Raw genomic sequence first — 15,525 nt, 5'->3', positions numbered from 1 at the left:
TGAAATTAGCACAAAGTCAATGTGCCAGTAAGAACTAGGACTTTATAATAATTTTGCTAAGGTTTTTGTATTAATAATGTGCATAGAAAACTTGAAAAGTATTTAACAGCAATGAAAAGATATTATTTTGTTAAGAGATTTGTTTGTTTTTTTTTTTTTTTAAATCCCAGTTATGGACGTAGACAATGCAGCATCACATCCAAAGAGGATGCAGGGGAGGAACAAACTGTAATTTTAGTATGTTATGAAGAAGATGAACTACATCTTTCAAACCACCACAAAAATCACTTCCTTGCATTTGTATGTGTGGCTTATATCACTTAAATGACCCAAACTCTATTTTGTAGCATCCTTGATATTTTCTTCTATCCCATAAGCACCCAATAAAATGGAAGCAGCTTGTATTTTCAGTTCAGGAAACTGCAGTTATGTGCTTTACTCCAGAATCAGATTGCAAATCAGTCATATTTTTGTGGTATACTTCTGTAGATTGAAATTTTAGATTATTTGTCTCACTTAAGAAGCTCTGAATCTCCATTTTGACATCCTCTTTAAAATTAATTTAATCTGACACTTTACAAGAGCCACTTAATCCACAAAAAAATGAGTATATTAACGCTACTCTGAATGATCTGAATTACCTGTTTGTGTTGGGGTAGAGATTTCTCCAGCACAAAAGAACTTTTTTTACAAATAAGGATAATTTCTAGTTACTTACTGATCATTCATCTAAAAAAAACCAATACAAAGCAATCATCTTAAAAAGCTTAAAAACCAAGCACGAGTATAACTTATGGAACCATGCTAAATAATTTGCCTGAAAAAATACCACTTTTGAACTGATCTGCTTTTGCTTCTCATAGGTTTTCTCACAGGCAGTCTTAGAAATCTGATTCTATTGGAAGCTTTTTAGTTTTCAGATGTGACAATAAGCATAATCCATTCTACATCTGGGTGAAAAAACAGCTTCTGATTCAGTCACCATGCTGAAAAATGAGGATCAGTGAGAAGAGATGTGGACATGATCTGGATATAACAGGAATAGATCTTGGGAGTAGGAAGGATGAAAAGGGTAACGCAGTAAGTGAAATTATCAACAACATTACAGGGAACATTTGGAGTAACCTTGAAGCTATCTGCTTTACTTCAAGTGTTTCATTTCTGGATCATTTAATCCCTTTAACTTTATGTTAATTTGCCAATTTAAAAATTAAAATGCCATTCTGAGTTTGAAAAAGGAAGAATATTAATTGAAGAATGTCAAAAAAGAAAGATGCTTCCCCTTTTTTCAGACAACCTCTACATGTTACAAATTTATTAGACTTAGAAATGTGTATATGTCTTTACCTTCATTCTGAATGCTTTGGTATGGTATGAACAGAAGATTCTGAAAATTGCATGTAAATGTGAACTACAATTTAGAGGGATTTTAAGTTTCTGAACCTACAGATTGTTTTTCAGAAATTCTTCTTGGCCGATTCAATACCTGACAGAAGGTAATGATTTAGGTCACAAATTCAAACACCTGATTGTGGATCACCTGTGTGCAGTAGGTGCTTATGCTCCTTTTCTGGTCACTAGCAATTTAGTCAACACATTCAATGCAGTGTAGAAAATTAGCCAGCAGATCATATATTGGTGTCTACCCTAGCATGAACCAAATGGCTCTCTCAGTTCCTCTGTGTGGACACAATTCCGTAGCCTAAATATAGGAATGTAGCGTTGTTTGATATGTGGTAGTGTCCAAGGCATCTGCACAGGGCTTTTAAAAGATGACACAGGACCTAGAGTTAACTCATATACTTCTGGAGCAGCAGCTAGAGTCTAGAGGACCTATTTTAGGGCTTCTCAAACTGTAGTAGATGCCTATGTATGGGTAATGAAGTTGCTCCTCTTGACTCTTTCTCTGTTATCTATAATGCGATCTTAGATGCTCAGCTCATATATGTCTGGTGTCTTCAGATGAGCTGAATACTGCCCAAAGTGACTATGGGTTTGCTATATTCACTTAGATACCTACAATTTGGATGTGGTGCCTACAGGCAGCCTTGCTGTCTTGCTTAATCATCTTTTTCCTACCTAAAGTAATTTTGGATCCATGAAGTATGTGGTGTTCAACCTAAATCAGCTGTTCAAGTGCAGGTTTCTAGTACCATTAGAGATGCTTTAAAGCGTCCCACCTGTCCTCAAGGTCTCCCATATAACCTTCCATTGATGGTAGCCATGGTCTAGAAAAACCCAGATGAAAGAGAGGATAATCTAATCATTCTTTTACATTACATCATTACTTATGTTTCCTGTTGCCTTGAAGGCATTCAGGCTTACATTCTCCATTTTGTTGAATAATGTTCATAAAAAGGCTATCAAATAGATTGAAGGGAGAGGAGGACTACAGTGGACTGTAAACACATGTAACCACATGAACACATCTGCATGTGCATGTGTTTGTGCGTGAACTGAAAATCCTGGATTGTGTGGCACAGTGTGCTGACAAAAATGGGAAAAAAAACCCCAGATTTAAATGTTCATGTTGCAGAAACGGACAGGGAATGACCTCCCTGTCAGCTCTCTGCCATCAGTATGCAAGACAATCAGCAAGCTGGATGTCTGATCTCTTTTACAAGCTGCTGGGACAGCTGATAAAAGTTTGAAAGTAGCTTTTTTTTCATTTTCATGATGAAATGTATGTCTTGCACAAATTACTTCCAATGCCAAAGAAATGTAAAATGTGCAAACATAACCCATCAAAGAGCACAGGAAGATCAACCTGTTTTAAGCAATTTTTTAAGCTCTGTAGCAACACCTTGTGCATTCTGTTGCACCTATGATGCATAATGAGGCTCCATATTAATGACTGCTTTTTTTTCTGAGCTGTTTTTAAACTGTATTAAAGCATCCATCATGTCATTTACATCCTCACCTTTACTGCTATAATGCAAGAGTTTCACATTCAAAATCCCCTCTGTCATATTCAGTTTGCATGTAGCCTTTGTGACAGACATCAGACCAGGAGGTGTCACAGACATCAAGGCACACATTCTGGTGCAGTCAGACTGTTCAGTAAGGTCTTATTTTAATGTCTCCATCACTCCTAGCCCACAGCAGAATTGGAGAATTGTATTCTATTTGCATTTTTTCCATTCCTTTAACTTTCTCAGGGAAAAATGCTGGGGAAGGCTATCAAGCTTTAGCCCTTTTATTGATTTGCCTTCATTATCTGCCATTGATAAAAGGTTTCATTATTTTGACAGGTTCATATTCACCCTGATAAAGAGCAGTAGTAACTTGCTTATTCACACTGGTGAACTTGAAAAATGACTTTGTTAAAACAATCATCCTCCTGCTGTTTTCTGAGCATTAGGCATTGACTGTAAACTGCCACATTGGTAAAATGTTTTATTTTCTGCTTTTTTTTTCCTTTAAACTCTGGAGTTTACAAAGTTGGGGGAAAAAATCACTACTACTTTATTTTTCTTTGTCTTTCTCCCTCATATACTTGCACATCCTGAATCATGTATGAGCAGAGCATATCTTGTTAAAATAAAATATATTAACTTTAGTAGCCCTGAATTCACAAGACTGGCTTAATAAAGTTTTTGCAGCCCTGTCAATATGTCAAGAGCACTGACTGAAGAGGTTGTCTCTGAGGGCTACCTGCTTCCTGAATGAAGGTCACTAGCAATTATTTTCCAACACAATAAGAAAGTTCTAACGGTTTTTTTCCTCCTTTGCATGGGAATGAAAAGAAGACTTTTTGATGGGTGACATTTATGAATATTCTCTCTTTATCTCTCCCCTTCCAAGGTCCGAATCGGTTCAAAGACTGTTTCTTCTATGTCATGATCAGGGCATACATCATACATCAGAGTTGTAAGAGGTGCAAGCCCAGGTCTCCTGTCTGTGCAGTTTTCAGTCTGGACTTTTGATATCTCAGGAAGGCCTCTTCTTGGTTTTGCTCAGTAAATCTGCAATGGTTTTATGGTTATTTTACAAGTTAAAGTTTCAACCAAACTGGTGCATAAAAAAGTTTTCTTGTCAAGATATCAGTGTTTTGTTGCAATGCTCTTGAGTTTCATGAGGTATCCAAGCAGCTAAACAGAAGCATAAGTTTTTCCTTGCAATTTTCCAACAGTGATATCATCCATCATGTCACTAAGAGCTTTAAATGACCACAGAACAGAAATTAAAGATGAAAGAGCCCTATGATTTATTTATTTTGATTTTTGCAAACTGTAATAGAAGAGATCCTAAGAAATGTCCCTTTGCCCTTGGTGGAAAAAATCCATGCAGGGGAAAAAGCAACTAAAATAAACCCCACAAAGGAAGGTACAGACCTGTCAGTTCTGACAGAACCAGTGATGTGATCCTGTAACAGATATATGAAAATTAATTGATTTTCCTGCCCTGTCCACAACCATACACATGATCCCCCCATAACAATACCTTTCAACCCCATTAACTACCACCCTGTCTTGAAAAGTGGTAATTTGGGGAAAGTGGTAGAAAAATCTTTCAGTATGAACTACAATTTTTTTAAAAAAATAAAACTAAAATACTAACCTAGTCCTTAGCTGGATAAAAAAGATACCAAAATCCAGATGTGGAGGTGGTCTTTCCTCTAGGTCTAGTACTACAGAAATAATGCTGTATGAAGGTCTCAGTCTGCATTAGAGAAGAGGTTGCATAAATGCTGAAGGGGTGTGGCAGTAAACCTTTTGATGCATAGATCCGAAGTTCACATCTCTGAAAAGTTATCCGAGGAATTACTTTATCACTGAAGACTAGCATCTGTTTGTGGAAAGTGGGTCTGCTACTAAATAATGATAGGAGCAGATTTAATCTGTTCAGATTTACAGATTAAGTAACAATAAACCACAATTATTTGGGATATAAATGAGACATATTTCTCAGTAGGGGATAAAAAGAAAGTAGTTCCCAGAATGAAACTCTGGAAAAGCTCACGGAGATTCTAGACTCAGAACTGCTGGGATCCCTTCAGACAAGGTTATGTTGTCAAATATGAGCCTTTGGTTTGTTCTTGCAAGAATTCTGGCTTTTAGGGAGAGAAGGGGCCAGACTGTTTTAGCACAGCAGTCTCTTCTAAGCTTGGAAATTGGGAGTCTGTGAATTGCTTTCAGCATATTTATGGCACTTACAAATCACCATTAACAGGACAGTCTCAGCTAAACTTCATGTTTCAAGGCTTCAACCTATTACCTGAAGGGGTCAGCAAGGCACTTAGTTTTCTGTCTGTTCTATCTTTCTAATCTCCCTAAACCTTTCACAGTCACTGCCATAATCCTGTTGCTAATGTAGCCCTAAATGTACTATGTTTAGTGGGGGGATTTGAGTCTGAGAAGATTCTGTAGTGCTCGTTGCTACAGGTAGTTTATTTACCTGATGTCTTTGTAACCTGTCATTCCTTCTCACAGTACTTATGTTGTTGATACTAATTTGTAGCAAATTTCCAAGTACCTTACTGATTATGAGCCTTCTATTAAATTTTTGAAATGTCTTGCAGGTAAATTCAGGCCCCAGTTAAAATCAGACATTCTATTCCCCCATCCTCTTTACCACTATTTGCACAGAATCATGTATACATGTAGTCTTGATCTCATCTATATATGTCATTTTAGTCTTATGTATGTAAATATGTCTCTTTTATGTGTACTTCAGACATGGAGATAATTTTTCATTAGTTTGTGCTCACTGATTTTTGAGTAGATGATGTTCTTACAGGTTTACCCATCAGGAAGTTATGCCAAATGACGTGGTTTTACGATGCAACAACTTTCCTTAGACTGTCTTTTAAAACTGTATCCTAGAACTATATTCTGTTTGCTGTGAGTGCTAACAGCATCGTTCTTTTTTTCCTTTAGAAGGAGAAGGTGAATGATAAGAATTATTTAAACTGAAGGCACATGTTCAACCTACCTGTTAGGACTGTCCACAGATATATGCTATCTGGTCTTTAGAAAAGGGTTTCCAACACCTGGCGGAGGGAAGTTCTGGAAACAGTTTAAAAAGGAAATAATAGGAATGAGAAACTGAGATTGATTTTAAGGAAGAGCTCAACATGCTTACGGAATGTATTGTGCTTTGTGGCACCAGCAATACAAAGAGATGTGTCTAAATGGGTCAGGAGGCTGCTTACAAACCTATATCCCTGACTAAAGGGGCCAGAAGTATGCAGAGGTCATCCCATAATTGCTGGGCATGCTTACCCCTTGAAGCTGGGAAGGGAGAGACTGATGCCAGGACTGCAATAGCTGCTGAGCCTGAGTATCTTCAGGATGTTTTTGCAGAGAGTGAAGAGTCTGGAGAGAAATGGTGGTGCTGCCACTCTCAGCAGGCTCTGAGGACACGAGGTGTCATGCGCAGAAAGCTGATGCCTCACTGCAGAGAGAGAAGAGCTCAGCTCTCATCAAAAACCGAGAAGGCAGCATGTGCATATATTACACTGCTCTGCTGCACGGTGGAGCATAATGTTAACTAAAATGGGTGCAGCCAAACAGGAGCATCATTATGAAAAAGCAGCAGCAGTGTCACAGTTTGTGAAAGGTTTTTACAAGTATTATAAATGCTGGTTGCAGAAATCAAAATGGATTTTTTGCCTCTCTCTCTGTATCATAGAGTACTCCTCAGTGGTTTAACTACATCCTAGGGAAAAAAAAAAAGACCATATGGCTTATGCTTTAGCAGCCTGAGGTTCCAGGAAAGTGTGTGTTGGGAGATGTATGTTGCAGAATACCCTGTAAGTCAGTGCCTGAAAACAGGAAAACTGGGACCTTGATTATTTTACTATTGTCAGGTGCTCCAAAATGTCTTACCTTTTGAATGTGCCCATAAAGGTATTCTTCTCACTTGTAGCATAATTAAGAAATTTTAATATGTTACTTGCCTGATATTAAATATTTACTTTCCAGTTGCTATACAAACACACACTACTGGGTAGATCCCCCATACAAAACAACCTATATAGAGTTATAGTGTGGTGGAAATCATAGTGAGCCAAAAGCAGTTTTCGTGGTTCTGTGATAATGTTTCTAAGCCAACACTGGAAATTTTTCTAAAAAGGAATATACCCAATAAAACTCTGATCAGATTGAAGTACAGAGTGGATGTTTTATACTCAGAATAGCTTGATTTTTTAAGTATGATATATATTTCAAATCAAATTGGAGAGTTTTCAGAATAAAACTGTGAAAGTTTCTATTTCTTCAGTGTTTAATGCTCTCCTGCTGAGCTTCATATCACTGGACAAAAGAAATCAAACAAGAAAGACTAAATTTCAAACAAAAAAATGTTTACATTTTGTTCGCTTATGATTATACTTTTTTTCAGTAATATTTGGCCCATGCCTTCAGTTGCATGCTACTATGAAAACTGTTTTGCAACTGACAATATGAAGTCGCTTCTATTGTCCAACCAAGAGTTTTCATTATCTATAACATCTTATACTTCTGAAATGGGAATTTGGAAAGGACTTAAGTTTTGATGACATTCTCTGGCAGCTCCATTCAAATATGCCTATACTAAACCATTTATTATTTTTTTCTTTAAAAATGAGAAGTTATTTAATGTCTTTGATGGGAGGAAGTGGTGCAGGATATAGCCACAGAGAAAAACTGTGTGAGACCTCTACTCTTAGCTCTTCTGAGTGCTTTCTCCATATAGAAATACACTCCAGATATTACACAGAAAGAAAACCATGTCCTACAGGCTTATTTTCCCCAGTGAAAAAGCTTTGCCTAACTGTGTATCACTCCCTCTCCTTATATATATATTGCTAGAATGGATCCAACTCCCACTGAAGATTTCTCTGAGACCTGATTGGGAATTTAGCATAGGATTTATTTTCTGATGGAAAAAACACTGCTAGCAAAATATATACCGGTCCAAAAAGATCTCTTGTCTTCATTTTCTGCCACCAGGGTAAAAAAATAATGTAAATTGACAACATTCTTCAAAACAGGCATCTAGGAAGAAAAATTTTTAGTTGAAATGGAAAAATACTAAAATGGATTTTAAAAAATCTATTTTCAGGGAAACATTTCTTTTGTCACAACTTGAAATAAAAAATAAATATAAGTAGGTGATTTTTCAGAGAGGACGATTTAAATTTTTTTTCTATCTTTAGTTTCCATTGACTCCAGAAGACTTCAGACTGAATCTGAAAAGACATTAAAGACTTGAAATGATGCTAGTGTACATAATGTCATCAGTAAAAAAGGATCACTGCTGGGATGCTGTTCATTAATTGTCCTCAATACATTAACAGCAGCACTGGCTGATCTCATTAGAAAAAGTACAGAAGCTGTGGCCTTAATGTATGGGGAGAGAGTATATCCCTGTACCTGAGGTGTGATTCAGGCTTTAGTTCCTGCCCCTGCTTTGTGAATTAGTTTTGCTGCTGAACAATTCAATTAGAGAGATAACCAAAGAAGCTGATTAGAGACCTTTAAGTTAAGTATCTTAATAACTAAATAGTCCTGTGGGCATCAAAACTAGTGTAACCTGCTTTACTGTGGATTTCTATCTTCGGCTTGATTCACTAGTTCACCAAATTATACTGAGGTGTAAATTTATAAATATTTGATCTTACTGAGTTTCTAAGTTTTTAGTGACTTCAGAGACATTTAATGTTATTTGAAATCCAGCTGAAATCAGCCCCTGTGCTCAGAATTGGGGGTTGAGAGAAATTAATAGTAGTAAAAAATAAATTAAGAAAAAATTTACAAACAGGCTTTAATTTTATAGGCAAATTCCATGTAAGTCCCTATCAGGTACCCAGACTATGTCATCTTTGTTCACTTAATTTACATTTAAGCTTAAATTTCATGATCAACTCTGCAGTTTCCCCCTGCAGAGGACCAGATGGAGCATATAGCTGGGCTAATGACGACTCACAGTCCTTAAAATGAAGGCAGGACTGTCACCCACTGTTTGCATAATTCCTCTTTAGAAGACCTGGGATCGATTTCTGGATTAGTGCAAATAGGTTTCAGCTGATGTCTGCCCTCGTACTACCCTGTCCACAAGACTGCATGATGTTATGATGGAAGAGTCACCATTTTTCCTGAAAATAAGACAGGAAAGAATAAAACTTTTATTATCAAAGTCAAGTGAGCAAAAATATTTGTGTGAATTTGACCCTTTAATTAAGTACTTAAGGTAATAAGAGTACTGGGGTTCACTCCTTGGGTTTTGTGTTGTCCTCAAATTATATAGTAGAAAGTCATTGGTGTGAACAAACATTAGACAGAAAGTCTGAGATTGTGGATTTCAATCAGAATATCATTTCTGAGCATCTGAATGACACTAGCCTCCACAATCTGTCTTTCTTCCATCCTTGGATGCATAGGGCCAGGTCTACAATGAGATCGATCATGGTTTGATGAAGGGGGAGAGAATTAATCAGTTTCCTGAAGTGTCTCCTACTGAGACTGAATACTTGATCCGGGGACCACATTTTTTATATGAAGGTTAAGCTCATTGGAGAAAAATGATGAGAAAGTAAAAGGGCATGAAAGGCACACTCAAGTCAAAGTTCTGTAACTACCAGCACATCATGTAATCCATTTAATAAATTTATGAAGCCCTGAATTAATGTTAGAGAGGTTGTCTGAGATTTTGACAGTACTAAGAATCTTACAAAATGCCTGTAGAAGATAAACGGAAGATAAGCTGAATCTAAATTCAGGACTAGATAAAAATTTAGGAAGGACCTCAGGATATGGCCACATGTATTGTGGAGTGAGTGCTGCCCTATGAACTCTGCAAGCAAAAAGGTAACAGTCAAATAACCGGTTATCCATTCTGCTTCTTCAGTACTAGAAGTAGAATGGACGACTGATTTTATAACCCTGTTTATCACAAGCCTTAAGCATGTGCTTAACTCTTTAATGACATGGATAGCTGATTTACCAAAGGTAAGCATGTACTCCGGTTCTCTGCTGAGCCAGGCATAATGCTGCAAATGACCTAATTTGTCATATCAGTATTGCAAGCAAACACACTGACACTTTTTCTCCTACTTGCATGCTATATGAATGGATTGCATAGCACCACTTTTACACTATAGAGCCATAGAATATAAACCCATGAATCAGTCCTGCATGCGTTTCTTTCTTTGTACTATGGAGTTATTGAAGTTTATAGGAATATTTGACTTGGTTCTTTCCAAGCAAGCAGCTATATCAGCAGAAATCTTTTAAGTCTTGATTCTTCTGTCTGAAAAGGTTTGTAAGAAAAGTTCTTGTTTTAGGTTGACATAAAGTCAGCTTAGAGGAAAGTGATGAGAGTGTCACTGTTTAAACAGTTCATGTGCATGCTTTGCTTACTTCTCACTCCAGAAATGCTGCCATAGGCGATCAAATAATCTGTACCAACCTTTGGTCATATGAAGAACAAGACAGTTAAACTGACTTTCTGAGGTTATATTGATACATATTGAATACATGCCCCAGATGAAAGAAAGGAAAAAGACAGAAAATGGACAGGAAGACTTTGTATAAATTTGACATGGGCGCTAAACTGTTTCACCAAAGTTTTACAAGGAAATTTCTACTGTTTTCTTGTTTATGCTATAAATGGCCAAAAAGATATGTCAGAATTTACTGACAGAACAAACTATGGTCTTTATTAAGTATATGCTCCTTCATATTCAGCAGAAGAAGAAAAGAAGAAAAATTCTTCTTACAGTGTAAGTCCAATGGCAGGATCCAAGAGCTTTATCTGTTTATCTGAACAGAGTTCTCATATAGTGTTTTAATGTAAGGAACAGCAAATAAGAATGGTGACCTTGATTTTGAATTGAATATAAATAAAGTTAAATTCATTGGCAATTGTATCGCCCTCCCTTCATCATGCTGCTTGCAGCATACCTCTTCTGTTTAAGACATCCATTTCCAGTAAATTTACAATAGTTTCCTGTATTGAGCTACATACCTTTTTTTTTTTTTTTTTTTTTTTCCAAGCAGCTACTGTTGGGCTGAACTGAATTGAACTGAGCTTTATGGCGTAGGTGGGACAACAATCAAGCTGGAAGTATGAAAATGGCTGAATCTCTTAGTTGTTTACTTTGGAATGCAGGTTTGTTGGGGTTTTTGTTCTAAAGGTGATACAGAGTCCTTCCTTTCAAGAGCTTTTTTTTGTATTTTCTCACTGGTTTTTATTTGTTGGTTTTGGCACAAAGAAAAGAGATGTGAGGGCTCTCCAGGAATGCATAACAGTTTTGCCCTTTTGATCTCAATAGGGTATTTTTGCTGAAAAAGTTATTTACTGTTATTTTCTGTGATGGCCCCTACATGAACATGTCTTCTAACAGAAGTTTCAGTGCTAGATTTTAGAGGGCACTGAGTACATTCTTGATCCCATTGAGGTGAATGGTAAAACTCTCATTGGTCTTTTGTGGGCTAAAATGTAATCATCTGTTGTGTTTAATTTTTTCCATTTTTTCGCATCTAAACCTGAAAACATTAATTTCTCTCTTTCTTTTTCTCTCTGTGGGAGCACAGGAGAGTGAATCTGTTACCACTGAACTCAGAGTTGATTATCTTGTCTTGTCCTTAACGGACTCCTTACAACCAGTACAAAATAGGTAGAAAATTCTGGTTTTCCTCAATACCACTTTATACATTTGTCAGATACATATTACATTGCAGGGACAAGAGAGGGAGAAAACATCACATATTTGTCTGAATGGAAAAACTAAAATCTCACTACTGTCCAATGTTCTGCTTCTGCTTAGTGGTAGAGGTTGAGATAGTGACTAACTTCAAAAAATTTCATAGGAAAGTACACTATAAATTGGGCATATTCATCTTCTTCATTAAGGGATCACCAAAGATCACTGTGAGGACTTTGCCACTTGCAATATTCCTATACTTACACTGGAAAGAATCATTTGCCAATTCACACTTTTTTCTGTAAAATTATGAGAAACAGTATTTCAGAGCCCAATGGTGGGATAGTACTGTGTCGTGTCATAATAGTTCACAGTCTATGCCACCACACAGTTTTCATCCCAAGAGAATCTGTACATATTTACTTCAGTATAACTTCCAAGAGGACTTCTCCCTGGATATGGCAAATGATTCACTAATTTTTGTAGTCCTAGAACAACATTAAGACCCTTTTTTTTAAAAAAAAAATGACAGCACAAAGACTATCAAGCTTTTAATAAAAAAACCCAAAACAAACAACTCCCACACAAATTAAAAAATCAGGCATAAAATCAAAACAAATTTACTAAAACTATTAATGGCGTTTCATCCTATAACTAGTTTACCAACATTGATTAATTAATCCTTGTGACATTGAAGTTAGTTACTGTGGATGAAGACAAATTAATCGCCTGAAACTGTGCTGAGAAGGTTGTTTCTCTGTGCTGATGTTTGTTAGATGTGCCTTGAAATGTCAGACAGAGTCATTACCATTGGGGGCTGCATAAGTAACCTTTCCTGGTATGGCATAAAGGAAATGGAGGTTATAAAGGCATTCAAGTCCTCCACTGAGCTGACTAATGCATTGTGTATTTCTCACGGCTGTAAGATAGCCCTCTATCATTTCAGATTTTGATTCAGAAATTTAAAACCTTCACATAGCTCATACACAGAAAATCCAGGTGTTTTCCTCTGTATGAGACTGAATACATTTGATACAACAAAAAACTAAGATACTCCAAAGAAAAGAAAAATACTTTCTAAAACAAAGGGTCACATTTCTGTAAAAGAATTATACAAGTTTTTGCTGTCTGATTTTTTACTGCAAAAATTAATTAAAATAATTTTTTTTTTTCCCAGTAGAACAAGTCAGATTTGACAAATCTTTTTTTAAGAAAAAAATTTTCTCAGGCATGTGCCATATAATTCTAGTAACGAGCCATCTCAGATGCTTTTTTTAAACCTGTACCCAAATGATCCCCACAAGAGCATAAGTTCAAGAAATAAAAGTAAACAACTTGATGACAGGAATTTCCAGAATACTCAGAAGAACTCCTTTCCAATAGCTTCTCTTCCTTCCTCAAGGTGATGTTGGCATATTATCTGATATTACTTCCATGGTTCTCAATCCATATGTTTCACAGACTGGGACATAGGCCTGTGTCCATTCTGGCTTAATCGCCTCACTTAGGGTCTGTGTAAGGGATATATTGTCTTTTCCTGCACAATTGAGAATGGGACCTACAGAAGCCAATGACTATTTAGGGAGGCCAAATCTTGCTCTGCAAATCTCTGTCTCTTAGGACAACAGAGGCAAATAGGGAGGAGTGAGGAATCTGGATCACTGTCACTGAGGAGCATCAGGGAGTTTACCCTTTCTTTGACCTTTGCAAAGCAACTGGAGAAGAGAAATCAAAAGCAAGCCCCTTCAGCCAAGTCTAATCTATCAGGGCTGTCTCATTATGATTTTTCTCCTTTTGACCCTGTGTCTTGGAAAACAATCATCATTGCAACAGAGTAGCTAGTAAATAAAGGAAACAGCACAGAAGCACAGTTGCAACTCTCTTGGGAGAGGGGTAAAATAAATAAAACAGAGTTCAGTTAAGGAAAATAATTTGAAGATGCCTTTGCGCTCTTAGAAGAGCTGAGAGAAAAATGGAATGTGTTGTATTCTTTTCCCGCATTGCGAATAAGGTGCATATACTCCTGAGTAAAAATAAGGAGCATATTGAATATACAGAGATATCCAATAGATGGATATCTAAAAGGTATCAAGATGAAATTTAAGTAATGGTCTGTATGCCCACTAGTGGTAGAAACAGATGTCTCTCAGTCAATATGGAATATCTGCCTATATGGGAAGAAAACACAAATAAATCTGGTAGGAATAAGGGATGTCTCAGAGCAACAGATGAGAGTCAGTTGTGTGTAGGATGAAGGGAAGTATAGATTTCTTATACATAAAAAATGGAGCAAAATATTTCACTCTGGTGAGAGTCAATTGGCTCGTGTTTTTGTGGCTGCTATAATTAGAAAAATGTAAATTATGTTCTACTTTAAAATACTTAAACACATAGATTTATATTTTATATTTTATATATTTATATTTATATTTATATTTATATTTATATTTATATTTATGGCATGTCGTCTTCTTTCAGTACAAGAATCTTTGATTAGAGCCAATGTAATTTCCTAATAAAAGCCTCCATGGCCTGCTAATTTTGTTGGCTTAAGAAAGTTGCAGAGGGTTCCTAATTTACAGGTTTAATTGATAGGGAAGGGTTGAATACATGTGTTGCCTCACACACAAGATTAGACCTCAGATGGTTTTTGTCAATATATCTGCCTTTGCCTCAAAGTCCAACAAATGGAACTATGTCTACTGAAAAATAATCCTGTATTTAGTTGCTTGGCTGAATAGTGTGTTGTAAATTCTATGTATATATTTCATTTACACTCTTTGACTTTCACATTTAGTCTTTTTCACAGAACTTGGCTTCTGGCTGTGTCTATTTGAATCAGGATCAGCCAGACAAAAGCTCAACTAGCTCCCACACTTGCTTCCTTTCAGTCATGTTGGAACCTTACAAACTATTCTGAACCAGTGAGAAGTTTCCCAGTTTTCTAATGATGAACTGGTGGCCTTTTAAGCTGCTGAGCATGCTTGGGATATGCTTGGTCTTGTAAGCCAGGTTCCAGCTGGGCAGGAAGTTGTGCTTCTTTCCCCATTTAGTGTTTAGATGGCTGGAGCACTAAAAGGGGTTATATCTAAGATGGTGGTGTCACTGTTTAGGTCCCCATGTGACTTGTTTTTTTTCAAGGAGCTGGCCACCTTCCAGCCGGATATTTGCAAGACTATTATTTAGTACTTGGCACTTGTGTCTAAATCCCATAGTTTGGACTTGGAATCCCCAATATTTGTGCCTAGACACAAACCATTTTTTTCCTAAGGTAAACATTAATTCTGTTCTGGTGTCCTGAGTAGAGCTAATGCACATGGCATCATTTCAGCTTGGGTCTTTGTAAACTGCATGTGTGTTTGCTTTCTGTAGAAATGTTTCGCTCATGAAAACAGTGTATAATACAATGGCATTCTCTCATGAAAAAAAATGCAAAAATATTTTTGTACACTATTTCCATTTCTAATGTCTTTTGGAATGCTTTAAGATTAAATAATGAAAGGAGCAACTAACTGCTAAAGAGAAAAGATAGAGAGAGGACAGATTGAATGCAGTGTTCAATTTTCTTTTATAGTATCCATAAACTGCTTCTGAACTAAAACTTGGACATGCTGTTTATGTCTTACCCCCTGCACTCTCCCGTCACCCCCAAATAACAGAAAATTTCCCTGTCAGGATCCCAAATGAAACAAGGGACAGGTAGCAGTGCTAAAATTGATGACTTAATTAAATGCTATAATTGTGCAAAATAATATAATGAATAACTGGGGAACTTGTAAGGCACCACTTAAATACAGAATGTGTGAAATACTGTGGAATTTTACTACTTTCTTCCAATGCAAACAGTGAAGACTGAATTTATGTACATCAACAGAAGAAAGAAAAAAAATCTTATA

Source organism: Strix uralensis, chromosome 4 (genome assembly GCF_047716275.1).
Source record: "Strix uralensis isolate ZFMK-TIS-50842 chromosome 4, bStrUra1, whole genome shotgun sequence".
Taxonomy (NCBI): domain Eukaryota; kingdom Metazoa; phylum Chordata; class Aves; order Strigiformes; family Strigidae; genus Strix; species Strix uralensis.
Note: the sequence above shows the minus strand (reverse complement) of the source record.